Source organism: Bos grunniens, chromosome 23 (assembly GCF_055505025.1).
Source record: "Bos grunniens cultivar Pamir isolate PY7600 chromosome 23, Bosgru_T2T1.0, whole genome shotgun sequence".
Taxonomy (NCBI): Eukaryota; Metazoa; Chordata; class Mammalia; order Artiodactyla; family Bovidae; genus Bos; species Bos grunniens.
Genome location: NC_141187.1, coordinates 8,093,016 through 8,120,660, shown reverse-complemented (window position 1 = coordinate 8,120,660; position 27,645 = coordinate 8,093,016). Strand labels below are relative to the sequence as shown.

The following is a 27,645-nucleotide window of genomic DNA, read 5'->3' as shown; positions in this document are numbered from 1 at the left end:
GAATACCTTCATGAATTCTTACTCTGTAGTAGTAGAGGACGGAGAAGGCAGTGGCACCCCACTCCAGTACTCTTGCCTGGAAAATCCCATGCGCGGAGGAGCCTGGTAGGCTGCAGTCCATGGGGTCGCTAAGAGTCGGAAGGACTCAGCGATTTCACTTTCACTTTTCCCTTTCATGCATTGGAGAAGGAAATGGCAACCCACTCCAGTGTTCTTGCCTGGAGAATCCCAGGGACGGGGAAGGCTGGTGGGCTGCCGTCTATGGGGTCGCACAGAGTCGGACACGACTGAAGCGATTTAGCAGCAGCAGCAGTAGTAGAGGATGGAGAAGGCAATGGCACCCCACTCCAGTACTCTTGCCTGGAAAATCCCATGGGCGGAGGAGCCTGGTAGGCTGCAGTCCATGGGGTTGCTAAGAGTCGGACAGGACTTGGCGGCTGAACAACAACAGAAGTCATAGTAACTGTCATGATAGTAATGAGATGGTTAGATAACATCTCCATCTCAGTGGACATGAGTTTGAGCAAACTCTGGGAGATAGTGGAGAACAGAGGAGCCTGGTCTGCTGCAGTCCATGGAGTTGCCGAGAGTCAGACACAACTTAGCGATGCTGACTGAACAAGCAGTAAGAGTCGTTATCATCACCACCGTCATCTCTCCATGATGGTAGTGGAATGCCAGCCTGTGCAGCAGCCTGGTATGACATCCGATGGTTCTCCCTTCCTTTTGCTGTTTTCTGTGAGAGATGAGGGACCCTTGGTCAACAGTCTGTAGGCATACTCCGCAGGAGATTTCGTGTTTAAGAACACTCCTCCCCTCAACACTCTGCAGGTCCAAGCAGCATCCCACAGGCCACTTGAAATGTTTTCTGTCTTTCGAATCCCAGATATTTTCCCATACAGTTTAGGAGTGACTGCAGATTGGGTTCGGCAAGACTCCTTTAGGCTAAATATTCAAATGAAATTCTATCATAAAAATTCAACATAGCCCAATAGAGCTGAACCACTATGAACATTTCATCAGGCTTCAGTAAGTTAAAGAAAGTTATTTTTCAGACTTCCCTGGTGGTCCAGTGGTTAAGAATCCACCTGCCAGTGCAGAGGACACAGATTCGATCCTTGGTCCAGGAAGATTCCACGTGCCTCAGGGCAAGCCTGAGCGCCGCAACAACTGAAGTCTGTGTGTCCTAGAATCCATCCTCTACAACCTGTGCACCACAGCTAGAGAGTAGCTCCCACTCGTGGCAACGAGAGAAAGCCCACATGCTGCAATGAAGACCCAGTACAGCCAAAAATAAAATAAATAAATACATAAATAAGAGGACCACAATGTTACAGTAAGAAAGAAAGCTACTTTTTATTAAATTATAGTTGATTTACAGTATTGTGTGTATTAGTTTTGGGTGTACAAAGTGATTTGGTCATACATATGTATATATTGTTTTTCCTGATTCTTCCTCGTTACACTTTACTACAAGAAGTTGAATGTAGTCCTCTGTTCTATACAGTAAAACTTTGTTGTTTATCTCAGAAAGTTACTTTAGTTTCTGAGTTTGGGTGGTGGTGTGAGGACTTTTTGTTTGTTAAGTTTTTGTGTTTAATTGTGACAACAGAAAATAGTTGTGAGGATTTGGGGAAGAAATACAGAATATTCCTGAGGCCAGTTGCTTTATAAAACCAACCACACAAAATCTGTTGATGAAGAAAAAAAGACATTCTGATTCCTATCTGACCGTTTTTAGATTGGGGCATGGGGACGATTAGGGACAGTGCAGGAAATAACACGGTGTCCACAGAGAGAGTGTCCCCTGCCTGTGACCAGTGCTGTGCCCTACAGATTGCTGCAAACACTCTTTCCAAGTTGCAGGCACAGTTTTGAGTCCCCACAGTGTGGTTCATGATGCAATTTGTAGTCTCAGTTTCTTTTACAAAATTATGATGTTTAAAGCATCGTGTAATTAGGTCAGAGGAAAACAGTGTTTATTCTATGAGCTGAGCAGAGGCTGCACTTCTGAGTTCTCATTAACCCAGTGGTTGATTTGCTACTGCCAAGAGTCTGCTGACAATGAAGGCATGAGAGCAGGCCGACAGGTAATGGTTGCAAAGGAGTTCTTCTTTTCATGTTTCACTCTTTTAATTTCAGTGTTGATTACTTAGAACTTTTACAGACTGTTTGAATAAACCCAGTATTCCTGCATAGAATGGATAGATCACCTTATTTTTGTTGTTGTTAATATTTCATATTTTATTTATTTTTTGTTTTGGGGTTTTAAATTTTTAAGATTTTTTTTTTAATTGGAGGGAAATTGCTTTATAATGTTGTGTTGGTTTCTGCCATACAACAATGCAAATCAGCCCTAATTATACATATATCACCTCCCTCTTGAACCTCTTCCCCCTGCCCCCATCCCACTCCTCTAGGTCATCCTAGAGCACCAAGTGGGGCTCCCTGTGTTATATAGCAACTTCTGACCAGTTATCTGTTCTATGCATAATAGTGTACATATGTTGATGCTGCTTTCTCCCTTCGTCCCACTCTTTCCTTCCCCCACTGTGTCCACAATTCTGTTCTCTAGATGAATGGATAAAGAAGATGTGATACATAAATACAATGGAATATTACTCAGCCATTAAAAAAGAATAATTTGAGTCAGTTCTAGAGAGTTGGATGAACCTAGAATCTGTTATACAGAGTAAAGTAAGTCAGAGAGAGAAAAACAAATATTGTACATTAACGCATATATATGGAATCTAGAAAAACAGTATTGATGAACCTATTTGCAGAGAAGGAATGGAAATGCAGATGTAGAGAAGGGGCTTCCTTATAGCCGCAGCTCACAGGCAGATGCTGACGGCTTCAGACCCTGATCCTGTCTGAGAACATGCGTAAGAATGAACTGGATTCACACCTCAAACCCCCTTGGAAGAAAATAGAGATTTTCTTCCGCCCAAATATGTACAATGTGGCACCTGGAAAAATGCAGGTATTCACAGATGGAAGTATTAAACCATGCATTTTGGACAAGACAGCGAGGCTTAAGAGAGACTGCTCTGATTTCAGTGCTAGATGACTACTGACCTCAGCACCCCAGGGAACCAGAGTCAGTGGTGTCTTGGGAAGCCTTTGATCACCTTCTGCTTTCTTTTTGTAGAATTGATCAAAATGCTAACTGTGAAGAAAATCTCCTTGGGAAGCTGTAGGGCTCAACTCAGTCCTAGGCCCAGGGAGATTAAAATGTTATGACAGTTATGAAGTTCCTTTCTGGTAAAGCTCCAGAATCCTGTGAAAAGTATCAGAGGAGAATAATTAATGCAAAAAGAGGACTTCACCTTGTACCTCAAAGTCAAAGGATGTGTTGTTGTTGTTCAGTCACTCAGTCATGTCCGACTCTTTGTGACCCCATGGAATGCAGCATGCCAGGCCTCCCTGTCCTTCACTAGCTCCTGGAGTTTGCTCAAACTCATGTCCATTGAGTCAGTGATGCCATCCAACCATCTCATCTTCTGTCTCCCCCTTCTCCTCCTGCCCTCAATCTTTCCCAGCATCAGGATCTTTTCCAATGAGTCAGGCTCTTCACATCAGGTGTCCAAAGTATTGGAGCTTCAGGTTCACCATCAGTCCTTCCAATGAATGTTCAAGGTTGATTTCCTTTAGGACTGACTGGTTTGATCTCCTTGCAGTTCCCCCTTAATATTAGGGGGGAACTAATATTAGTCCCCCAAGGGACTCTCAAGAGTCTTCTCCAGCACTACAGTAGAAGATGGAGTAGAACATTAACTGTAGTCACTCCAGTGTGACAGAAATGCTACATACTCCTGCCGCCTCAAGTCCCCAGTCTGTTCTTGCTAACACACACACACACCCTAACGTCCTTTAGTCTTTCTAGCAGAGTGTTTCCTTGCTGATGGTGCTCTATGTGGGAGGCAGATTAAAGAGAGGAAACCTTGTCTAAGTGGAGGCTGTTTTTCAGAACTTGAATCTTTCACCCCAGGCATACGTACCTGGGTAGAGCACAGCATGACCCCCACCTTAATGGTAAATCAGTTTAGCTGTGAACCCAAACAAAAGCTCTCATCCTCAGCACCTCTGCCTCTTCCTGTCTGCAGGTTTCCCCTCTCCCCCTGCAACACCCTGACTCCTTCCTTCCCTTTGAGACAGGCTGGGACCTCAAGCACCCTTTTCTGTAGTGCTTGTACCTGGACACACCTGTCCTCGAGCAACAAAAAACAAAGAAACTGTATGGGACTGAAAATACTAGCATGCACATTTGGGGCAAATTCTAGACCCAAAGGATACAAAGAAACCAAAAACACCAACTACCACTTTTTTCCAACTACCACTTTTGAGGACAGGGGGTACGGAGCAAAAGCAGGGTACAGCGCATGCCCCCTGCATATTCCACCGCCTAAGGGGTGGGCAAACCACCTAAGCGAGCCCTCTGGCGAGACCCCTGGACACACCCCTACCCTTGGCCCATATAAGGAACAAGCTTGTCCCCCCTCAGGAAGCCAGCACGGGAACATGTTGCTTGTTCTCCACCCCTGCTGCTGCAGTACCCCAGTAAAAGCCTTGCCTGACTTTCCTGTCTGGCCTCTAGTCAATTTCTATTGATGAATGAGGCTGAGAACCCTGGTCAGTAACACCTTGACTGCCAGTCCTGACCATCCTTCTGGTGAAGGGCTCTGACTTCGGGGGCATGTTCCTCCTCTGTCTCCTTCCTTATTGCTTGACTGATAAGAAACGGCCTGAGAAAACCCCACGTGGATAACAAAGCCATGAGACTCCTTCTAATGCAGCTGTCTGCTGCCCTTCAGAGTGTCTCAAAAGACCCCTCCCTTTCTGCCCAGACTTTAATCTTGTGAGACTGGAAGGCCAGGTGTGATGTTTTCCAGGTGGAGCTGTGGGTATCGAGGTTGAAGATCCGCACTGAGGCTGCCCCAGGTAGGACTGTGGAACAAGTACTTGGTGTCTTCCATCACCTTTTAGTTTCTTATCTGCTTTCCTCCCTTCCCTCCCTTCCTTTCTTTCCTAGTATATTCGGTGCAGAAACTTCCAGGAGCAAATTTGCTGCTGGCTCCCAGCCCTCCCACCTGCCTTTGCTTCAGCTGATCACCAGTAGGCATGGAGGTGCACTGCATTTAACAAGGGGTCTCCATTCATGGTCCATATAGTCAAAGACCCGTATAGTCAAAGGTATGGTTTTTCCAGTGGTCATGTATGGATGTGATAGTTGGATCAGAAAGAAGGCTAAGCACTGGAAAATTGATGCTTTTAAACTGTGGTGTTGGAGAAGACTCGAGAAACCCTTTGACTGCAAGGAGATCAAAGCAGTCAATCCTAAATGAAATCAACACTGAGTTTTCATCAGAAGGACTGATGCTAAAGCTGAAGCTCCAATACTTTGGCCACCTGATGCAAAGAGCCAGCTCATTGGAAAAGATCCTGATGCTGAGAAAGATAGAAGGCAGGAGGAGGAGGGGACGACAGAGGATGAGATGGTTGGATGGCATCACTGACTCAATGGACATGAGTTTGAGTAAACTCCAGGAGATACTGAAGGTCATGGAAGCCTGGTGTGCTGCAGTCCAAGGGCTTGCAAAGAGTTGGACATGACTTAGCAACTGAACAATAACTTCATTCCTGGTGGTAACAAGTTGGTGGACAGGGATGCTCTCTATTCCCTGGGATCATGTGTCTGTGGAGGCTGCCCTGGGTGGATACAGTCAAGTTCTTCTTGGAAGAGTCAAGTTGCTCTGAGAGCCTGTTCTAGAACTCTGCTCCATCACCAGCATCACCTGAAAAGTTACCAACAGAAGATGGACGATAGTCACCCACTTGAATTTCTCTGGTCAAATTTGATTTTTTATCTCAGAGGGATTTCTTCTTGCTTTAACACAGCAGCTACTGTATTCATGGGATACAACGTCTTTCAGATGTGACATTTTTTTCAAATCGAGCCTGAGCCTGCAAAGATCTCAGTTTTCATCCTTGGCGGCTGTGCGGCCTCAAGTAAGCTGCATCCATTCATTCTATGAACATGAATCCCAGGGCCTGCAGGCACCTGGGATGCAGTGGTGAGCACACAGAACACGGCCCCCAGTATAGGCCACGGCAATTTGCTCTACAGTTTCAGTACAGGACCAAGGGCAGACAGGAAGCAGCTCCTGGGTCTGCTGGAGGAGGAGCCCTTTCACAAGACACGTGGCCATCAGCTCTAGTGCTGTGACACACCTTGTTAGCTGCGCCTGACCACAAGCTTCTTGAGAGCACCTGTTTGAAAACTGTACATTTCTCCTGATGGCGATAGTTACAGTCTGATCACTCATAGGTGACTTTCAAAGTCTGAAGTTAACAAATATCTCTGCCTCCCCCGATAGATTTTAGAACACTCTCAGCCAGCAGTCTTGTTGGAACTCCATCATATTTTTATAAGTACAAATCAATCATCGTAATTATGTCGGTTTATACAATCAAGACCTATTTAGAATTTTCTAAGTATTTAGTAACTTTGCTTACTACACCTTTATGCATCTTACTTCTTCCTTCTGAGTTCAAATTTCTTCTTCCTGAAGTAGTAGGACCTGTTAGGAGTACATTATCATCATCATCATCATCATCATCATCATTATCATTGTTTTAATGGTAGTTTAGTTGGGCACAGGGTTTCAGGTTGGTGGCTATATTATCTCAGCCCGTTGAAGATGGGAGTATGCTGTCTTCTGACCTACAGTGTTGCTGTTGAGAATTATTACATGAATCTTTCTATTGTGCTCTTGTGTCATCTGACTTCCCTCTGCTTGGTACAGTCTTGGTCTTCACTATTCTGCTGCTCAGTACAGGCTGTTTTTGATTTACTTTTATTTGTCCTGATCAAGGCTTCTTTTTTGTTGTTGACGTATAGTTTATTTTCCATGCTGTGCTAGCTTCAGGTGTACAGCAAAGTGGTTCTCAGTTGTGTGTATATATAGCAAGAAAATCGGGCAGCTGGAGGGGACCTTGGTGAGAAATGTATTTATTTGTTTGTCCAGCCAGCCAGCCAGTTACCTGATGTATGTTTACTAAAATGACACAGAAACTGCTGAGGATACAGTTGCTCCTCTTATAAAGCTTATCTTCAGATAGGAAGCGGCACACAATGAACAGAAAACAAGTGATTAAGGAAAATAGTTGCAGATGGTGATAAAGGCTGCAGAGAAATAGAGCTGGAGAGGCATCTTCTATAAAGAAGCGACAGCGAGGGACTTCCCTGGCCGTCCAATGAGCAAGACTCTGCCTTTCTAGTGCAGGGAACTCAGGTGCCGTCCCATCTGGGAACTAAGATCCCAGCAGCTACGTGCCGCCAAAACGGGGGGAGGGGAGGGGAGAAGCAGCAATGTGCTGACCCTAAACCGTGAAAAGCCACCAGTTATAAGAGCCAGGGCAGGAAGACAGTCTGCAGTCCAACCGGCGGAGGGAACCCTAGTGAGAAACCACAGCAGATGGATTCCAGAACCCAGATCCCAGCTGTGCCGGAGCCGATCCTACCGAGGCTCTGATCCTACCGCTTCTATTCTCCAATTCCCAGCCTCTCACATGCGGCTAATCCCCAGGCCAGCTGTCCTGCTCAGCCCCGTCTTTAGACAAGCTGTCACCTCCCACGTCAAATAACGCTGAGCGCCCACACGAGCCACACCATCACCTGCAGCATCCCTCCTCCGGCTGTCTCGGGGGCTGGGGCCCCTGGCTCCAGATCCTCAGAGCTGCTGCCGTCAGTGCCTCTGTGAGCTCTTGCACCTGTTATTTGTATGTTTCAGTGTGTGTTCATTTGGATAACCACTAATTATGTCCTGGTGTAATAAATATAAAATTTGCTATTGTGGTTTTCGCAACAAAGAAAGTGCTTGATATGTTAATAGAAAAATCTCTAGCTTTCCTTGTAAAACTCCCAGCCACTTTTGTTGCATACAGAGCTCTACAGCTCTGCTTCAAGTTAGCAACAAGAATATATACACATACAGAGGTGTATGTGCATTTATGTGACAGTCCTAAAAGAAGGAAAAGGACTGTTTGGAATTTTACTGTCTTCTCGTTCATATGCTATTACTGATTGATAACTACATATTCCTTATACTTTGAAACTATTGTTTACCTGATTTCACCTTATTTTCATAATAATCACATAAGGTAAATAGTTTATTTCTCTTCTTTTACAATAATTTGAAAACTTAGTCCAAAATGGGAACAGATTTGTCCATGATGGTACAATACAAAATATTACTGAGAATAAAGTTAAAATATTTGATCGCTCTCTGTACTAAGTGAAGAGCATTCACAGTTACACCTTCATTTGCATTAATTAAATATCTTAAATAACTGTAATCTCCAACCATTAGTAGGAAGACTGAGGTGCATAAGAATGCGTTTAAAATAAACATTCATTGACCAAGATTCACTCATTATTGAATACAATATCAAAATTAAAATTTCAGTTTTTATATGTAAGATATGATTTTATGTTCTTTACCTTGTTTTTTTGAAGGCCTTTTGATAGGAAGTCAGGGTCTTCTATGAATTCTGGAATGAGATATATTTCTGAGACATTAATCAAGTTACATGGAGTTACGTTCATTAACCCTTTGTAGAGCAACTGAGAAGAGATGGTGGAAACATTCAGCTTAGACATAGAAACACCCCATGGGAGGAACATCCCAGCACGGGCCCGGGTCCCCAGTCTTCATTTTGTCTTAGCTTCGGTGCTGCAAACAGAACGTTAGGATTTGTTCGATCAGCACTTGTCACGTGACTTTTCTCAGCGACGATGTTGCCTCCGTGTCCCCCTCCTGCCCATCCAGTCCATCCAGTGATGCCCTTTGGGACGAGTTAGAACACAAACCAGGAATTGAACCGCTTTCTGACACAGCTGTGTTGCATCTCAGGTTTTGTTTTACTTGGTCTGGTTGAGTGTCTTCACTTGGCAGCAAGGCTGTTCCTTCAGGCCTATAAAATGGATCAGGCAGGAAAATAATTGTGCAAATCACATGCATATGATTTCTAACCATGCCTTCAAAAGTTAAGCTTTGAGAGGAAAAAAAGAGACTTATCTAGGGCCTTACTTGTGGATACTAGAGAAGTCTGTATATTACTCTACAAGTTAATCTTCACTAAAGGATACAAATAGAATGAGCAGACAAAAATTAGTAAACGTGAGGATTTAAACAACATGATTAACAAATTTGACATAATTGATGTATACATATTAGAAAGTGAACTAACTGCAGACTGCACATTTTTTTCAAGTGTGTGTAGAACATTATCAAAAATTAGACCATATACTTGGCGATAAAGGAAGTCTTAGCAAACATCAAAAGCAAATAGTGCAGAGATGGTTCTCAGGCCATAAGGCAGTGAAGCTAGTAATAAATATACCAATACAAAAATATACCAACGTGAAAATCCCACAATTTTAGAAATTAGTACTATGTTGCTAAATAATCCAGTGGATCAAATGAAAAATCACTGTAGGAATTTGAATATATTTTTAATTGAACATATTGAAAATTCGAGATACCAAAATTTGTAGGCTGCATTCAAAGTTATGCTTGAAGGGAAATTTATAGGTTTAAATGCATTTACTAGAGAAGTAGAAAAACTGAATGATCCAAGTATCCATTTCAAGAAGTAGAAATACCACAGAAAACTCAAAGGAAGTAGAGAAGGTAAATAATAAACCACAAAGTACAAAACAGACAACAAACTTACAATGAGGATTATTTGGTCTAAAAATTCTATCCAAAAAAAAAGGACAAATTGACAAACACTTGGCCAGTCTGATCCTGGTAAAGAATCCATCCTCAATGCAGGAGACCTAGGTTCGATCCCTGGGTTGGGAAGATTCCCTGGAGAAGGAAAAAGCTACCCATTCCAGTATTCTGGCCTGGAGAATTCCATGGACTGTATAGTCCATGGAATCGAAAAGAGTCAGACACAACTAGTGACTTTCACTTCACTTGGCCAGTCTGATCAAGAAAAGAGGTGGAGGAAATGTGTACATAATGTCAGGGATCAACAGAGTCGTTGAAAAGGTCGTAGGATGTCCATGTGAATAATTTTATGCCAATAATTTTGAAAATTTAGATACGGATAAAACCCCAGTGTACCTAAATGGACACAGTAAAAAATAAGATTAAAATCTAGATCTGGGGACTTCCCTGCTGGTCCAGTGGTTAAGAATCCTCCTCTCAGTGCAGGGCACATAGGTTCGATTTCTGGCCGGGAAACTAAGATCCCACATGCCAAGGAGAAACTAAGCCTGAGAGCCTCAAATCCCAAGTCCACTCACCGCAGAGGCCGCGTGCCTCAATGGAAAGTTCCCGCGCCAAAAAGAAAGATCCCTTATGAGGCAACAAAGTTCTGTGTGATGCAACTAAGACTCTGCACGGCCAAACAAATAAGTAAATAAAAATTAAAAATCTGGATCAAAAGGAACTGAGCCTCTGTCATCAAACTCTTTCCTACCCTAGATGCTTCTCTAGTGAGTTCTACCAAATATTTTAAAAAGTAATAACATCAGTCTTACACAAACTTTTCCAGAGAATAGCAAAAGAAGGACATTTTATGAGACCCACATAAGCTTGATACCCAAACCTGACAATGAGATACAAGGAAAGAAGTTACAGGGTGCTCTTGTTACCAAAAGAGTGTCTAGGGTTCGGCTGCTCGCCACTTAAAAGCCAATAGACCGGCCAGGTTGGTGAAAAGTTTGCATTATTTCAGATGCTGGCAACTGAGGGTGGAGGGGGCAGGGGGCCGGTTGACGGACATCTGTCCAAAGGCCAACCGCTCTCCCCCGACAAGCAGGGGGTGAGAGCTTTTACAGACAGAGTGTGTGTGGGGGTGGGGGGCTACATGCAGACACAGTACAGTCGTCTCTAACAGTCATCTTCAAATTAGTCATCAGTGGTCTGACCACCATCATCTTGGTTGATTTAGGTAGTTAATTGGCAGTTCCAGGGTCCATTTTTTCCCCACTTCTTTGCATTCAATTCTCGGAATTTTGGCAGCTCAAGTCCTGGGTACAGTCTGGCCATCATGTAGTTAACTTCTCCACCTGGTGTTTTGGTATCTATAAGACAGCTCACAGATGTGGCTCAGAATATTATCTACAGCCCTTGAGAAAGAACTAAAGGTCCTTGACTATGCTTAGTGACTATATTATTATTATTTAGTTTCCTTTGACTGTTTTCCTTTGTTTCAGCATTTCTCACTTCTCTGATTAAACTTATTTTTTTGACTCAAGTTTTTCGCAGACAAAAGGCAGAGGGCATGGTGCGGGGTGGGGGGTGGGGGGCAAGGACCTGCTCCATCTCTCTCTTGTCAAAGTAGTGAAAGTGAAAGTCACTCAGTCGTGTCTGATTCTCTGTGACCTTATAGACGGTGGCCCGCCAGGCTCCTCTGTCCATGGGATTCTACAGTCAGGAATACTGGAGTGGGTAGCCATTCCCTTCTCCAGGGGATCTTCCTGACCCAAGAATTGAACCTAGGTCTCCTGCATGGCGGGCAGATTCTTTACCACTGAGCCACCAGGGAAGACCTTTAGGATTAGAAAAAGAGAAATAAATCTGTAATTATTTATATTTAATATAATTTCATGTGCAGAAAAAGCAAAGATATCTGCAGATACACTATTAGAATTAATAGGAGAATTGAACAAGTTCACTGCGTAGATGGTCAATAAACAAAATCACATAGTTTATTTCTGTGCATAACTAATACTATCGATATTTATCAACATAAACACAAAAAGCGTATGTCTAAGGAGCAAACCAAAAATACCCTGTAAGATCTTGAGACAGAAAATTACAGAACATGGTGGGGAGAAAATGGAAGAACCTCTGATAAAGGAGCAACTGAGGACGCTCATGAAGTAAATTCACATTACAAAGTCGCTTTGTTACCACTCCAAAAAGTAATGGCTGAAATCAGCAACAATCAATCATTGCTGATGACTCCATAGATGGCCAGATTCAGTGGACAGCTCTGCTGGTCTCCTTGGGGTCCCTCCTGCGGCTGCAGTTGGATGGGGACTGGGACAGCTTCATTCACGGACGCCTTGAGGGACAGCTGGGCCACTGGGCTTCACACTTTCTTACTTGTGATCCAGGGCTTTTCCCTCCCCACCTGGCTTTTCCATGTGATCGCCCCAGTGGAGCACCTGAAATTCTTACACAGCAGCTCAGGGATCCCCGAAGTACAGAGAGGAGGCTGCTTGGCCTTGTTAAGGCTTGTGTGCAGAACTGCCATGATGTTACCTCTCCAGTGTTCTAATAGTGAAAACAAGTCACCAGATTTAGTGTAGGAGGACACTGGCCCCTGGGGGCCTGAAATCCAGGAGGTCAGGCTGACCGGGGTGTGTTTAGACACCAGTTATGAGTGCACTGTCAAGGGGAGCCCTCTCACGGCTTCAAGGACTCACACCCCTCACAAGCAAAATGCATGTACACCCACTCCTCTCTTCACTTCCAAAGCCTCATCCCATGACACAGTTCTTAAAAAATCGTGTGGGTTCTGATGTATCAAACGACACACTTACTCCCTTGGGTTCCATTTGTATAAGCTACTAGTTAGCGGGGAAAGGGGCTTCCCTGGTGGCTCAGACGGTAAAGAATCTGCCTGCAATGCAGGAGACCTGGGTTCGCTCCCTGGGTCGGGAAGTTCCCCTAAAGAAGGGAATGGCTACCCTCTCCTGTGTTCTGGACTGGAGAATCCCATGAACAGAGGAACCTGGTGAACCACAGTCCATGGGGTCGCAAAGAGTCAGACATGACTGAGCGACTAACACTTCACTTCACTGGGGGGAGAGAAACTGATGACATCCTATTTCTTGGCCCGGTGGCCCCCTCCTCCTGTATCTCCACCTCAGACCCTCTGAGTACCACCTGTGTCTTCATCTTATTAGCACCAGAAAAATCACAGGATGATCAGATCGGGATGTCAGATACAGAATTCTTAGTGAAAACGGCTCCACTGAAGTGTATTAGTGGTGATGACTGAATGATTGCCCCAAACCCAGAATACCAGGTAAGGAGCATATACAAGAAAGTCTGCCTGAGCCCTGATTTGCTACAAGTAGCACTTCCTGTTTCGAATCAAGTCACAACCAGCTATTCTTAGGCTTTTCCTCATCCAAACCAGTTCTACCTGTTAGAATGCTTTATCTCCTAGAACTTGTTAAGGAAATATTTTTCCCACAATGGCCAACTGAGAAAATCTCCCTTGTTCAAGTCACATAAATGGCAACCTAATAGATTTCAAGTGTTAATTTGAAATTAATGATACTGATATTATTTCACAGGTATCAATGCTATTAGGAAAGATTTTAAAGTTTGATAATGCAACTGTGGGCTTCCCCGATGGCTCAGTGGGTAAAGAATCCACCTGCAATGCAGGAGACAGAGGAGACGTGGGTTCAATCCCTGGGTCAGGAAGATCCCCTGGAGGAGGAAATGGCAACCCACTCCAGTATTCTTGCTTGGGAAATCCTGTGGATGGAGGAGCCTGGCACTGTCCAAAGAATCACAGAGTCAGGCAGGACTGAGTGATGAAGCACACACAGTGCAGCTGTGGGGAAAAGGAGACCCTCATACATTGCATGTAAGGTTGACCGTACTAGAGTGTAAATACCTAAAGAGCTAAAGATGCACCTATTCATCGCTCAGAAATACCTTTTCTGGGTGGAATGTGCGTGTGTGTGTGTGTGTGTGTGTGTACTCAGTTGTGTACAACTCTGTGTGACCCCATGGACTGTAGCCCACCAGGCTCCTCTGTTCATGGAATTTGCCAGGCAAGAACATTAGAGTGGGTTGCCTTTCCTCCTCCAGGGGATCTTTCTAACCCGGAGATCGAACCCACGTCTCCTGGATCTCCTGCATTGGCAGGTGGGTTTTTTTTTTTTTTTTTACCACTGTGCCACCTGGGAAGCCCTCTGGATGGAAACTGCAGAAATTCTGAAATGCTATCATGAGAATCCAGTGTTTCCCTTTTGAATTTCCAACCTATTGAGGATCAACGTATTTATAAGGATAAAGCAAAAAAATTCATAAAATGTAGGAGAAGGCAAGGGTGGGATGCTTTGAGACAATAGCATTGAAACATGTATATTATCATATGTGAAATAGATCGCCAGTCCAGGTTCGATGCATGAGACAGGGTGCTCAGGGCTGGTGCACTGGGATGACCCAGAGGGATGGGAAGGGGAGGAGGGTGGGAAGGGGGGTTCAGGATGGGGAACACATGTACACCCGTGGCAGATTCATATCAATGTGTGGCAAAAACCACTACAATATTGTAAAGTAATTAGCCTCCAATTAAAACAAATAAATTTTAAAATAAATAAAATTCATAAAACAAATGAAATATAACAATAAACCTACAAAATATAAGCCTGAATAATTTTTTATTATTAGACTCCATAGATGTAAAAGTCTCAGTTGAATAACTTTTGAAGTTTCTAAGTGCTTATTCTGCACTTCTGCAGTTCCTGGCCATGAAATGCTAACAGTCTGCAGTTCTCAGTTTGAGGAACTGTGCCATTAGTAACTGAACCCCACGGCCATGAGGAGATGCATTTAAAGAAGAAAATAAACATTAGGGGAAATGTTCATAGGGAAAAATAAACATTATAGTCATACAATGAAATACAATATAGCAGTTAAAATAAATGTTTCTATCCACATATTAACATGGATAAATCTTGAAATCAAAACATTGAGATAAAAAAACTGTCAACTGAATCTTTCTTGTATATTATCACTTATAGGCAGACCTCATTTTAATGCATTTTATTGTGCTTTACAGATACTGCATTTTTTACAGATTGAAGGTTTGTGGTAACCTGCCTCACACAAGTCAGTCGGAGCCAGTTTTTCAACAACATTTGCTCAGTTCATATTTCTGTCATATTTCAGTAATTTTCACAATATTTCAAACTTTCTTTGTTATCATTGTGTATTAAAGTGATCTGTGATCAGTGGTCTTTTATGTTGTTACTGTGATTGTTTTGGAGTTCTATGAACCGTGCTCGTGTAAGAAGGCAAACTTAAACAGTGAATGTCGTGTGTTTCTGCCTGTTCCACCGACTAGCTGCTCCCCCTGCTTTCTCCTAGGGCCTCCTGTTCCCTGAGACACAACAATATTGAAATTACATCAGTTAATAACTCTACAATGGCCTCCAAGTGTTTGAATAAAAGGAAGAGTTGTATGTCTCTCACTTTAAATCAAAAGCTGGGAATAATCAAGCTTAGTGACGAAGGTATGTTGAAAGCCAAGTTAGGCTAAAAGCAAGGCCTCTTGCGCCAAACTGTTAGCTAAGTCATGAATGCAAAGGAAAAGTTCTTGAAGGAAATTAAAAGTGCTGCTCCAGTGAACACATGAATGATAAGAAAGTGAGATAACCTTATTGCTGATATGGAGAAAATATTAATCTCTGGGTAGAAAGTCAATCCAGGCACAATATGCCCTTAAGCCCTAACTCCCTTCAATTCTATGAAGGTTAAGAGAGGTGAGGCAGCTGCAGAAGAAAAGTCTGAAGCTGGCAGAGTTTGGGTCATGACTTTTAGGGAAAGAAACCACCTCCCTAACAAACAGAAGTGCAAGGGGAAACAGCTAGTGCTAACGTAGAAGCTGCACCAGTTAATCCAGAAGATTTAGCTAAGATAACTCATGAAGGTGGCCACACTAAACAGCTTTTCCATATGGACAACACAGCCTTTTACTGGAAGAAGATGCCACATGGAACTTTCACAGATGGAGAGGAGAAGTCAATGTCCGGCTTCAAAACTTCGAAGGGCAGGCTGATTCTCTTGTTAGGGGCTAAGGCAGCTAGCGACTTGAAGTTGAAGCCAGTGCTCGCTCACCATTCCCCAAATCCTAGGACCTTTATCCTAAATTAGGGCTTCCCTGGTGGCCCAGAGGTAAAGAATCCGCCTGCCAATCCAGGAGACATGGGTTTGGTTTCTGGTCTTGGAGGATCCCACACGCCTCGGAGCAACTAAGCCCAGGCACTGCAACTGTGGGGCCCGTGTTCCAGAGCAAGGGGGCAGCAACCACGGATGCCCTCACCCCGGAGGCCCTGCTCCGCAGCAAGAGAAGACACTGCGATGAGAAGCCTGCGCACCCAGCTAGAGAAAAGCCTGTGCAGCGATGAAGACCCAGCACTGCCGAAAATAAAACACATGGTTTTGAAAAATTGAAAGAATTATGTGACATCTACCCTGCCTGTGCTCTATAAATGGAACAACAAAACCTGGGTGATATTGCATCTTGTTTACAACGCGGTTTCAGAAAATAAAAAAAAAGCTTTTTATTCAAAATGTTACTGCTCACTGAGAATGCACCTGGTCATCCGAGAGCTCTGATGGAGCTGTGCAAGGAGGCTCATGTTGTTTTCATGCTTGTTAACAGGACATCCACTCGGCAGCCCACGGATCAAGGGGTAATTTCAACTTTCCAGTCTTATAATTTAAGAAATATACTTCATAAGGCTATAGATGCTATACAAAGTGCTTCCTCCGATGGATCTGAGCAAGGTCAATTGCCCGGAAAGGATTCATCACCTCGGAGGCCATGAAGAACATTTGTGATTCATGGCAAGAGGTCAAAATATCAAGGTTACCAGGAGTTTGGAAGAAGCTGATTCCTCAGAAATGGAGCAGGACGCTGTGGTCGTTGCTCCCTCACCATATCCTCTGCATGCCTTTTGTCTGTGCAAAACTATAAAGAATAAGTTTTATCAGAGAAGTGAGAAATGCTGAAACAAAGGAAAACAGCCAAAGGAGACTAAATAATAATAATGTAGTCATTAAGCATAGTCCATTCTGAAGGAGATCAGCCCTGGGTGTTCTTTGGAAGGAATGATGCTAAAGCTGAAACTCCAGTACTTTGGCCACCTGATGCGAAGAGTTGACTCATTGGAAAAGACTCTGATGCTGGGAGGGATTGGGGGCAGGAGGAGAAGGAAATGACAGAGGATGAGATGGCTGGATGGCATCACTGACTCGATGGACGTGAGTCTGAGTGAACTCCGGGAGTTGGTGATGGACAGGGAGGCCTGGCCTGCTGCGATTCATGGGGTCGCAGAGTCAGACACGACTGAGCGACTGAACTGAACTGACTGAAGCATAGTCAAGGACCTTTAGATCTTTCTCAAGGGCTGTGGATAGTATTCTGAGCCATATCCTGTGAGCCGTCTTGTAGATACTAAAACACTAGGTGGAGAAGTTAACTGCATGATGCCCAGACTGTACTTCAGCTGCCACAGTTCCGAGAATTGGCCGCAAAGAGATGGGAACAAGTGCACCCCGGAACTGAAGATTAACTGAACCTAAAACAACCAAGGTGATGCTGGTCAGACCACTGATGACCAATGTGAAGATGACTGTTAGAGATGACTGTGCTATTTCTGCATGTAACCCCCCGTCCCTGCCAATACTCTGTCTATAAAAGCTCCCACTGTCAGGGGCAGGGGCGAAGTTGGACTTTGGACAGGTGTCCGCCACCCTCCACCCCCAGTTGCCAACGTCTGAAATAAAGCAAACTTTCCTTTCCACCAACCTGGCCTCTTTGTTGGCTTTTGAGTGGTGAGCAGCTGGACCCCATACTCCCCTTTCGGTAGCACTAATGAATGACTGACGGTTCAAGACCTCAGTGGAGGAAGCAACTGCAAATGTGGTGGGGAAAGTAGGGGAGCTAGAATTAGAAGTGGAGCCTGAAGATGGGACTGAATTGCTGCGGTCTCAGGATAAAACTGGAACAGATGAAAAGTTGTTTCTTATGAATCAGCACATAGAGTGAGTTTTTGACATAGGAACTACTGTTGGTAAAGACGCTGTGAAGATTGCTGAAATGACAATGTAGGATTTAGAATATTATACAAATATTCTAAATAATTATATATCACCCAAAGTTTACAGGTCACTCTTGGTTTTGTAGTTTGATGGGCTTGGGCAAATATATTCATCACGTACTTTTCAAAGTTATATCTTAAAACTAGAATACTCCAAAAACTTATTAGGGATGATAGGAAAAAAAAAGAAACAACTGATACCTTTTGAAAACAAAATCTGTGTCCCAGCCCTTCCTTACCGATAGGAAGCAAAAAAAAAAAAAAAAAAAGGCTTTGATGTCAGGCAGATCTTGGTGTGAGTTCAAGCCCTGTTCTGTGTGTTAGCTGTATGACCTTGGTCCCAGGGTGACTCTTCTTTAAGTACAGGTCACATATAGCCTCTCTGATGAATGTACGCAATGGGTGTCTAATGTGATTTGTGCTCACTCTTCTGCAGCCTCTGCACAGTTATTTTTAACTCCATGCCTGCTTAGAGCTAATGAGACAGACAAGTTAACAGATGATTGCAAGTCAGACAAGGGCCAACTGGACACATCAGAAGTACTCTGAGGTAGCTGCAGAAGCAGTAACGATTATACTAGACTGTGTTGCCATGTAACTATCTGCGTTTCAATGTATTCCCTTATAAAGTAATTCTCTGCTTATTGTTCTCCTGATTCAGAAGTGAGAGCCTAAAGGAATGAAAGTCTTGGTCTGTCATACAACAGAACCACCAGTAGGAGGTGCTCTGGGCAGAAAAATGGCCTGTCAAAGATGTCCATGTCCCTGTGTTACCTAGTAAGGTGGGATGAAGATTGCTAACCAACTGCTCTTATTTATTTTTTTGGAACATAATTATTTATTATTTGACTGCATCGGGTCTTAGTTGCGGCATGTGGGATCTTTCGGTGTGGCATGTTGGAGCTACTTCCGTGATGAAGGATCGAACCCAAGCCCCCTGCATTAGGAGCTCAGAGTCTTAGTCACTGGATCACCAGGGAAGCCCCAGCTGTCCTTAAAATATGGATCTTATCTTGGACTCTCTAGCTGGTTCAATATAATCACAAGGGAAAAGGGAAGCAGAAGTTCAGAGTCAGAAGGTTTTGAAGGTGCTGCTCTGCTGGCTTTGGAGACAGAGGAAGCACACCCTCAGGAAAACGGATGGCCTCCAGAAGCTGCAAAGGTGAGGAAACAATCTCTCCTGGAGATTCCAGAAGGAATGCAGCCCTGACAGCAGCTCCGTGTTAGCTCATTAGCCCATTTTAGACTTCTCACCTCCAGTGTAAAATGTATAAATGTGTAAAATGTATAAATGTGTAAAATGTATAAATGTAAAATGATAAATGTGTGCTTTCTAAGGCTTTTTAAAAGTATTTATGTATGTACTTATTTGGGGCTGCACTGGGTCTTGGTTGCTGAGCGTGGGCTTTCTCCAGTTCGGTGGGCGGGCTTCTCACTGCAGTGGCTTCTCTTGTGGTACACAGGCTCAGTTGCCCTGTGGCATGTGGGATCTTCCTGGACCAGGGATCAAATCCTTGTCTCCTGCATTGGCAGGCGACTTCTTAACCACTGGACCACCAGGAAAGTCAGATGTGTGCTGATTTAAAGCTGATTTAAGTTTGTAGTAATTTGGTGACAGTGGTGTTGGGGCCCAAGGCAATCTGGCCCCAAATATGCCAAAGTGGCATATTGATTAGTTTGAATGAAAGTTACATAAGAAACAGCTGATACAAGGACACTCTGACCCTCCCCTCCATCTCCCTGAAAACAGGAAATAGGTCTCCCATGTGAAAGTTGCCAGGAAGGCTCTAGAAACAACCTTGTTTCTTCTTTACTAATTTATCACCCAAGCCCAATTCTGTTTAGATTCTTCACTAATAATCACCTAAGTCTCAGTTTCTTCATCCTCTCCATTCCTCACAAATGTGTTGTTTCTTTGTCTAAAGAATCTAAAAGCTGACTGCCTTGGTTACTTCTTAGGTCTGTTCTATAAGAATTGTATGTTTTTTTTTTTTCTCCTATTATTCTGTCTTGGGTCAATTTAGTGATTAGATTATACAACAGAATTCAAGAAGGATGGGAGGAAATTGTCCCTCTCGAAACATTAAAGAATCCCACTCTCTTTCATGCAAAGACAGGCGCAATAAAGGACAGAAATGGTATGGACCTGACAGAAGCAGAAGAAAAGAAGAGGTGGCAAGAATACACAGAAGAACTATACAAAAAAGATCATAATGACCCAGATAACCACGATGGTGTGATCACTCACCTAGAGACAGACATCCTGGAATGTGAAGTCAAGTGGGCCTTAGGAAGTGTCACTATGCACAAAGCTAGTGGAGGTGATGGAATTGCAGTTGAGCTATTTCAAATCCTAAAATACGATGCTGTGAAAGTGCTGCACTCAATATGCCAGCAAATTTGGAAAACTCAGCAGTGGCCACAGGACTGAAAAAGGTCAGTCTTCATTCCAATCCCAAAGAAAGGCAATGCCAAAGAATGTTCAAACTACCACACAATTGCATTCATTTCACATGCTGCTGCTAAGTCGCTTCAGTCGTGTTCAACTCTGTGCGACACCAGAGACGGCAGCCCACCATGCTCCCCCGTCCCTGAGATTCACATGCTAGCAAAGTAATACTCAAAATTCTCCAAGCTAGGCTTCAACAGTACATGAACTGAGAACTTCCAGATGTTCAAGCTAGATTTAGAAATGGCAGAGGAACCAGAGATCAAATTGCCAACATCCGTTGGATCATAGAAAAAACAAGAGAGTTCCAGAAAAACATCTACTTCTACTTCATTGACTATGCTAGCTATGTAGATCATAACAAACTGGAAACTTCTTCAAGAGATGGGAATACCAGACTACCTTACCTGCCTCCTGAGAAATCTGTATGCAGGTCACGGAGCAACAGTTAGAACTGGGTATGGGACAACAGACTGGTTCCAAATTGGGAAATGAATACATCAAGGTTGTAGATTGTCACCCTGCTTATTTAACTATATACAGAGTACATCATGAGAAACACTGGGCTGGAAGAAGCACAAGCTGGAATCAAGATTGCCCGGAGAAATATCAATAACCTCAGATATGCAGATGATACTACCCTTATGGCAGAAAGTGAAGAACTAAAGAGCCTCTTGATGAAAATGAAAAAGAATGAAAAAGTTAGCTTAAAACTCAACATTCAAAAAACTAATGGCATCTGGTCCCATCACTTCGTGGCAACAATGGCAGACTTTATTTTCTTGGGCTCCAAAATCACTGCATATGGTGACTACAGCCATGAAATTAAATGACACTTGCTCCTTGGAAGAAAAGTTATGACAAACCTAGACAGCATATTAGAAAGCAGAGACATTAATTTGCCAACAAAGGTCCTTATAATCAAAGCTATGGTTTTTCCAGTGGTCATGTATGGATGTGAGAGTTGGACCATAAAGAAGGCTGAGCACTGAAGAATTGATACTTTTGAACTGTGGTGTTGGAGAAGACTCTTGAGAGTCCCTTAGACTGCAAGGAGATCAAACCAGTCAATCATAAAGGACCTCTGTCCTGAATATTCAATGGAAGGACTGATGCTGAAGCTGAAGGTCCAATATTTTGGCCACCTGATGCGAAGAACTGACTCATTAGAAAAGACCCTGATGCTGGGAAAGACTGAGGGCAGGAGGAGAAGGGGATGACAGAGGATGAGATAGTTGGATGGCATCACTGACTCAATGGACATGAGTTTGAGTAAGCTCCAGGAGATATAGAAGGACAGGGAAGGCTGGTGTGCTGCAGTCCATGGGGCTGCAAAGAGCTGGACACGACTGAGTGACTGAACAACAACAGCAACAGTGGAAATAGGAAACTAATCCAATCCTTGAAGCATAAAGGATGGATTCTTTTGGAAAGCAGCACAGAACGTGAGTCTTACTTTTCCTCTTTTAAGAGTCACTGTCCATCAAACCGGAGACACTGGGTTCAAATGGCCCCTCGTGGTTGATCTGGGCTGAGATGCAGCCGTAGGAGGCCTTTCATTAAACCTCTTCTAGCTCGATGTAGCTCTGGCAGCCACAAGGCTGTGCTCATCTCTATGCGCTAGTGGCCCTGGTCTATTCCATGACAGATGCTGATCACGGGTCCCCCAGAACGTGCCTGACTTCTCCCCTCAGGACTCTTCTTGGAGGCCAGATACTGTGCATGAATGTTGCTTGATGTTTCTTGATCTTTGTTTTAGATGTTTAGGTTTACCTGGTAAACTTGAGCTCATCTCTCAGGATGTAGAGCCAAGGTCTTATGGTAAATTGAGTTTGGAGCCCCAGTTTCTTTACTCCCCTGTAGAGCATCCACACCGACACTGTGGAAAAGTGGAGTGTACTGCCCAGTCCCTTGACTTTGGACGTGGCCACCTTGCTCGCTTTGGCCACCGGAATTTTAGTGACTGCAGTGAGAGGCGAGACTTACTGTTTTTGCACTGTTGAGCTCTCTTGCTCTTTAGAGACCCACTCTGAGAACAAATTCAGATCTAAGGAAGAGAAGAGCCGTGTGGAGTGAATGCAAACGCAATCAGCAGCGTAGAGCCGGAACCCAGAGCTTGCAGTCAAGTTCAGCCCAGTGGGTTGGCCGTTGTCCCGCAGACTGTGAGCCTGAGGACTGTTGTTTTAACTCACTGTGTCTTTGAGCCGTGAGCTGCAACACTACTGTGGCCATAGCTGGTTGCTACTCCTCCCACAGGAAAGCTTTGCCAACTCCTCTCCCTCGATGGAACTGACCACTCTGCTTGGTGCCCACCATACAGTCTTACTGTGGCAGATATTCACATCTGTCTCCCCAGCTGGACTTAAATTTCCCTGATGGCAGGTCCCAGGTATTGACTTTGCATCTGTGACCTCCGAGCTGCTCAGAATATACTCAGCCCCAATACATTTTTTTTTTTTTAACGAAAAGAAACGATTAACCAAATGAATGGATACAAGGAACACAATGGATTCCAAGTCTATGATCTTCAAGTAGCGACAGCGAGGAGAGCAAGAAGTCATAGGGGCCACTGCAAACATCATCTCGTTCCTCAGGGGCCCGGCGTTGTTGGTCAACCGAAGAATTCATATTCTTTAATGAAATTCCCAATAACATAAATGCTAATGTAATCCATGAGGCAAAGATATTTGTTTCAAAGTCATGGCAAAGGTGCAGCTGCTAGCGATCATGTAGGCCTTTCTTCGAATGATGTACTCAAAAAGAACAACGCAACTCATAGAAGGAATGAAAAGTTTTGACAGGAAAAAGAGGCCCTCCTATTCCAAGATATTGGGAACTGTTGTTCTAAATGATTCCTTTTTAAGACGCCATCAAGAATTCAGCTCTTGCTTGTTGACTTGTGGTTCATGGAGCGGGGACTTTATGTGACTGTCTGACTTATTCTCCTCTGAATCTCTGGGTCACTGCCTGTTTACATGACCAGGGCAGGGCTACTGTGAGACTTCAAGATGCCTCAAAGGAAATTATAAGCTTTCATCCTCTCTCCACCCTTCCTGTCACAAAAGCTGTCACATCGCGGCATCTTCTAGCTCAGTCTTGGGTTTGCAATTACAGTTGTTGCCATAAGAATGCTTCCAAAAGAGAGGCTTATTCAATAGGAAGAAACTCACATACACAAAAGAAAGACTGCCAGTACGGGAGTAACTAATGAACACGATCGTTTAAAACAATGATCGAACACGATCATTTAAACCAAGAGAACTATATACGCTGAATGTGGCTGGGAGTGCCTTAAGCCGTGTCGCCTTCTTGTCTGAAAGATTCTTAGCAGCAGAGAGGTTTCTGTGCCACATTTCCCTTCTGTGTTAAAGCCCTTTCTTTCTCTTGAAATGTGTTTATTTTCTTTCACTCTATTCTTTTAAAGGTTGACATGTCTAATCTAGGGGTGAAACATAAGACAGAAATACTGAGGGACTGCTCTTGTGGTCCAATGGTTAAGACTGTGCTTCCCCTGCAGGAGGCGTGTACTCCATCCCCGGACACGGAACTAAGATCACGCACGCCTCACGGTGCAGCCAAGAAAAGTACTGAAGGATCCAAAGGCATGTTCTGGGGCCTGAGAGTGGACGCTGGGGAGGGGGAAGCAATAAACCAACGGTGACTTCACCTAGAATCTTTATCTGCTCACTGATGACTTTCAACGTCTTAACTTAAGCCATGACACAACCATAGCTCTCTGGAGCTGGTGGAACTAATAGGAGACATGGGAAAGAATGTTAGATAAATATTTGTTGATGAACATGTGAATGACAGCCTCTGCCTAACCCCTCACTCTGGTGTTTCCTAATCATCCTCCTTGTAGTCCTGCAGCAATGACCCGCTTGCTATTCTAAAAAGCATCACATGCTTCCTCTTGCTGTAATTTCTGGCTTCCTTATCATCGTAGGCAGCCCACCATTGCCCAGGCAGTCCCTCTCAACTTCCAAGTTATAACTCAGGCTCTGTGCTGGGGCAGTACTTCCTGTGTGTATCATGACACAGGACTCAGCTTGTTGCAGTTTTCCCAGCTCAAGTGCAGGAACCGTATATTTTAGATACTAATTTATTTGGCTGCGCCGGGTCTTAGTTGCAGCACACAGGGTCTTTAGTTGTGGCATGTGGGACCCAGTTCCCTGACCAGGGGTCGAACCTGGGCCCCCTGCACTGGGAGTGTGGAGTCTTAGCCACTGGACCAGCAGAGAAGTCCCAGGAACCATGCATTGTAATCATTGTCACTTAGCAACTGACTTGGTGCCAGACACATTACAGGAATTCAGTAAGTGATCACAAAACAACCTTTATGTTATTTGAGTCTTCCGGTGCATTCCAGGCCAGACTATAAATTACCTCCATGTAGGATGATCTCCTCTACGACTCTCTTCTTATGCGTCTTCTATTCCTGGCTCGTGGCAGTCCCTCACTCTGTCCCAACAGTGATCAAGCTGGAAGAGGAGGAAGACATGGTTCTGGGCGCTGGGTTAGGAGTAAGAAGGTAAGACCATTGGGAAGCTTTTAGCTGGAGATGATGTCATCAGATTACCTGTGGGAAAGAAACCTTAGAGTTTAGAGAGAGCACCATTTAGAAGTAGACAAGAGAGTCATGGGGACAATCCAGAAAATGTGACTGCAGATTATTTCAGATTTTAACTAGGATCACAGCTCTGGGGATAGAGTTGGGGATCTATATTTTGTATTTCAGAGATGGCATTTGGATTTGGCAGATGATTAATAAATGGTGCAAAAGATGGAGGGAATCTAGGATGACTCCAGGGTTGTTTGCTTGGGCAGATTGTGTATCCTTCTATACAGTGGGGAATATAGTGGGAAGAGGTCCACCAGCAGAAGGGAGAAGGGCCCTGGATTCACTATTGCTTTGATTGCAAATGTGGGTCCTGTGGACCGACCGGAAGATAGGTACCCACTAGCAGACGGGGGTTTTGGAGCTCAGCAGGGTGATCTGGATTGAAGATGCAGAGTTCAGAGTCATTAGCAAGCAAGCAGAAGTTGAAGATGAGATAACTACTGACTGACTTTGCCCAAGAATATTGTATAGAGCAGAGGTTCTGGGGGTCTGAGTTTACACAGGAATTTCCCCACCTGAAAATGTTTAGTTTTAGGTGACCTACAGAATATGCCTTCGGGTACTTCCCTGGAGCTACAGTGGCTAAGAATCCACCTGCCAATGCAGGGGACATGGGTTCGGTCCCTGGTCCAGGAAGATCCCACATGCCATGGGGCTACTTAGCCTTTGGGCCACAACTGCTGAGCCTGAGCACCTAGAGCCCATGATCCACAACAAGAGAAGCCGCGGCAATGAGAAGCCCTAAAACAGCAGCTAGAGAGTAGCCCCTGCTCGCCGCAACTGGAGAAAGCTCACACACAGCAGCTAAGACCCAGCACAGTCAAACGCCCCACAAAACAAACAACCCCCAAGACCCCACACCTTTCATTGCTAGGTACAGGCGGGAGCAGTTTTGAGGGAGTGAGACTTACTGAGAGCATAGAATCCCAGCCCCCCTGGAGGTGGCTGTGTGTGATCTGAAAAGCTCCCCGTGTGTGTCTGATATCACCTCCCATCTCGTGAGCCTCTGTGGAATCCGCTTCTAGAACCCTGGTTACATCCATTTACAGATTTGACTTTCCTGTAGATTCTGGAGAGCCGGAACTTTGTCTTGTTCAAAGTATATCCCTAGGACTCAGCACAGGGTCTGACACATAGGTGTTCAAGTGTTTTATGAGTCAAATGATCTCATTTACTGTTGACTTCATGAGACGTTGTTTGTCACTGACATTTTAGATGTGAGAAAAGGAAGTCCCACAAGATGAAGTATCTTGGTCACGTCACACAGTTATTAATAATAAGTGACTCCACAAATACTCTGCCGCAGCGTCAGTCCAGGCTCTTCCCCTGTGGACACGGCCCCTGCTCGTTCCTGATCAGCCTCCAGCATCAAAAGGAAGGATGGGAGATTGGCGGCAAGATGGATGGACCAGAGACGATCCTACCAAGTGAAGTCAGAAACGGAAAGGCAAATGCAGGATACATGTGTGGAATCTAAAACATGACACAAATGAACCTGTCTATGAAGCGGACTCACGGAAAAAGGCCAGACTTGTGGCTGCCAAGGGAGGGGACATGGGGGAGGGACAGAGTGAGGGTTTGGGATAAGCAGATACAAGCTACTACCCACAGGATGGATAAACAACAGGGGCCTACTGTACGGCACAGGGAACCATATTCAACAGCCTGTGATAAATCAGAGTGAAAAGAAATGGAAAAGAATATATATATATGTGGGGCTTCCTGGATGGCTCAGTGGTAAAGAATGTGCCTGCCGATGCAGGAGATGCAGGTTCCATCCCTGGGCCAGGAAGCTCCCCTGGAGAAGGAAATGGCAACACACTCTAGTAATCTTGCCTGGAAAATCCCATGTATAGAGGAGCCTGGTGGACTACAGTTCATGGTGTTGCAAAAGAGTCCGACATGACTTAGTGACTAGACAACAACAATGTGTGTGTGTGTGTTTGTGTATGTGTGTGCGCGCGCATGCTCCGTTCTGTCCGACTCTTTGCGGTCCCATGGACTGCAGCCTGCCAGGCTCCTCTACCCATGGGATTGTTCCAGCAAGAACACTGGAGTGGGTTGCCATTTCCTCCTCCAGGGGATCTTCCTGACCCAGGGATCAAATCCATGTCTCTTGCATCTCCTGCTTTGGCAGGCGGACTCTTTCCCACTGTGCTGCTTGGGAAGCCAAATATATAAAATGGAGTCACTTTGGTGTACAGTAGAAATGGATACAACATGGCAAATCAGCTATACTTTTTAAAAAGTATTTATTTACTTACTGGCTGTGCTGGATCTGCTTTGTTGTGCGAGGGCTGTCTCTAATCGCGGTGCTCGGGCTTCTCCCTGTGGTGGCTTCTCTTGTCATGGAGCACAGGCTCTCCGGGGTGCAGGCTTCAGCAGCTATGGGCCTCAGGCTCTAGAGCACAGGCTCAGTAGCTGTGGCTCATGAGTCCAGCTGCTCCTCAGCAGGTGGAACCTTCCCAGACCAGAGATGGAACCCAAGTCCCAGGTACTGGCAGGGGATTCTTAACCACTGAACCGCCAGAGAAGTCCAACTATACTTTAATAAAATAATTTTTTTAAGAAGGTGGGATAGGCACTTCTCTGGCGGTCCAGTGGTTAGCACTCTGCGCTTTCACTGCAGAGGGTGTAGGTTTGATCCCTGGAGAAGGCAATGGCACCCCACTCCAGTACTCTTGCCTGGAAAATCCC

The 27,645-nt window shown here is 44.5% G+C and overlaps 1 long non-coding RNA gene across 2 annotated transcripts; it reads right to left on the bottom strand.

Moving 5' to 3' along the window:
- Positions 1-8,547: 8,547 nt before the first annotated feature.
- LOC147346544 (uncharacterized) lies at positions 8,548-27,536 on the bottom strand. Of its 2 annotated transcripts, XR_015152944.1 has the most exons (3): positions 27,213-27,536; positions 24,714-24,808; positions 22,997-24,078 (listed from the first exon to the last, which is right to left on the bottom strand). It is a non-coding gene; the product is annotated as an uncharacterized LOC147346544 (long non-coding RNA). The 2 variants fall into 2 exon arrangements; XR_015152943.1 differs by lacking the exons at positions 22,997-24,078; positions 27,213-27,536 and adding an exon at positions 8,548-8,976 and having other exon boundaries at positions 24,714-24,906.
- Between the last annotated feature and the right edge of the window lie 109 nt (positions 27,537-27,645).